This window comes from Echinops telfairi, unplaced genomic scaffold, assembly GCF_000313985.2.
Source record: "Echinops telfairi isolate 266 unplaced genomic scaffold, ASM31398v2 ScPeMD7_6080;HRSCAF=6971, whole genome shotgun sequence".
Classification (NCBI taxonomy): domain Eukaryota; kingdom Metazoa; phylum Chordata; class Mammalia; order Afrosoricida; family Tenrecidae; genus Echinops; species Echinops telfairi.
In genome coordinates this window covers 281,380-283,739 of record NW_022109980.1, presented here as the reverse complement: position 1 = coordinate 283,739, position 2,360 = coordinate 281,380, and positions in this window count along the sequence as shown.

The window sequence follows — 2,360 nt, the reverse complement described above, 5'->3', positions numbered from 1 at the left end:
GGGGGCAGAGAAAGTGGGAACTGATTATGAGGATCTACTGATAACCCCCACCCTGGGGGACAGGCAACAGAAAAATGGGTGAAGGGAGATATCGACAGTGTAAGATATGACAAACAATAATAATTTATGAATTATCAATGGTTCATGAGGGAGGGGGGAGCGGGGAGGGAGGAGAGAAATGAGGAGCTGACACCAAGTGCTCAAGTAGAAAGCAAATGTTTTGAGAATGATGAGGGAAACAAATGTACAAATGTCCTTGGCATAATGTATGTATGTGTGGATTGCGATAAAAGTTGTATGAGCCCCCAATAAAATGACTTTTATAAGAGGACAACACTGGTAACTAAAGTGGAAAAAAGGGAAAGAAAATCAATGTAGAATCATGAGTGAATTGAAAAGCCATTCCATAAGATTGAGACACAAATTGAGAGGAATGCACATATTATCTTGAAAGAAAGAAGACCTTCCTGATAAAAGGAAGCAATGATATTGGAAAGCACAACCTTTAATATACAGAAACTGAGTATTTCTAGCCATCAAAATGCCACCAGAAACCAATGGAAAGGTTAGTACCAAAGGGGAAAGGAACTATTGCAATTGAGAATGCTCACAAAATGTAACGTGAACAGTTCATGAGTACATTACCAGGTAGTGCCACATCATCCCAGAGGACGCACAAAGGAATCGGAGGTTCCATAAAATGTTCCATCTTGTTTGTAAGCAAAGGCATGTGAATGCAAACGCCATGCCCTCCTGGGAGAAAGAGGAGGCTGTCTGTGCCTGAAGAGGTTCCCAGCCTGGGGAACCCTGTATACGATGATGATGATGATGATGATGATGATGATGATGATGATGATGATGATGATGATGATGTCAGTTTCACACTGCCTCAGACGCTTAATGAGAATACTCACTACTGACGACTGTGCAGAAAAGTATACATGGCCCCAAGGTGGACGGTGGAAATAACCTTTTTTAAAAAATGGAGGATACTTATTCGATAGGATGAGTAAAATAAATTGGGGGCCACTGGTATGAGGGAATTCAGAAAAACCCACTGCCATGGAGTCAAAGCCGACCAGAGTGGCAGGGCATCACACCAACAACGTGCATGAGCACACAAGCCCAAATCAAAACTACCCAAACCATGGCCATCATTTGGATATCAAATGGCCAAAACCCCACACAGCCATTAAAAGTCATTGTCAACACTCAGTGTGTATTCAGGTAAAAGTGTCCAGAAAAAAAAAAAGCCAACATTTCACATCACTGTGTAGTCAGTTTATTTTGTCAGGAAATCTATGTACTTTATTTGTCCATGGAGATTTTCACTACCTGCTCCTTAGCTACTCTCCCGATCCCAGTTTCTGCCCATTGAAACACCTAGTGCCCCACTCTCAGGGGGGCTCAGTCTGCAAGTCTCAATTGGGCCAGATCATTTGCATTTCTAGCAAGTCCCAAGGGGATCCTGATGCTGTTGGTCCAGGATCTAGTCACTGAGAATGACAGGATTAAGAGGAACCAACCAATCCCCAAGTCTCACACCATTCCCACGGAGCTGTCAGCACTGGCCCCACTAGCCACCCAGTGGCCCAAGTAGATTCTAACACAGTGACCGCACAGGACAGAGTAGAACTGCTCCAGAGACTGCCTGATGTGGTAAATATTTACGGGAACAGACAGCCTCCTCTTTCTGGCGCGGAGCTGCTAATGGGTTTACGCTGCTGGTCTTGCTGTTAGCAGCCCAGCACTTCACCCACGGCACCACCAGAGATCCTTTCAGCACACAGAGAACTTCAAAACCAGCCCTCAGCCCAGAACACCTGACTTTGGGTGTCAAGCCACTTTTGGCTCCCTTCCTCCACATTATCCCCTCCAAGGTGCACATCACAGTCCTCCTCTGCCCTTGGCCCTCAGCCTATACTAAGCAGGTCACCAGCCGACACTTCCCTGCGCCTCATGGGGTATTTATCTCGTTCCCCCAGTCCATAAGCTGGGGGCTTCCTAGACTCCTGAGCACCTTCCAGGGATGATGCCCTGAAGTGTGCGAGGGCAATTGCACCTGCAAGGCAGAAAGACAAATTTCTCCCAAGTGACCTCAGAGGCCTCAGGGAGGCAACGCCTCAGGGGAATGGGTCTTGGTGCATGTAGAGGCCTGGACCCCAGGTACAAGTGTTCGCAGCCTGGGCAGATGCCCCCTCCACCCGTGCCCCCATAGAGATGCCTGCCCACAAGGCTCCATGTGGATATGAACACTGAGGGTAAGAGTGGCAAAATAAGATAACTTGAAGCCACTTCCAGTCCTGGGTAGCTCTCCTGGAGACCAGAGACCTTCTCACAGGGCTGAGATTATGCTCTGT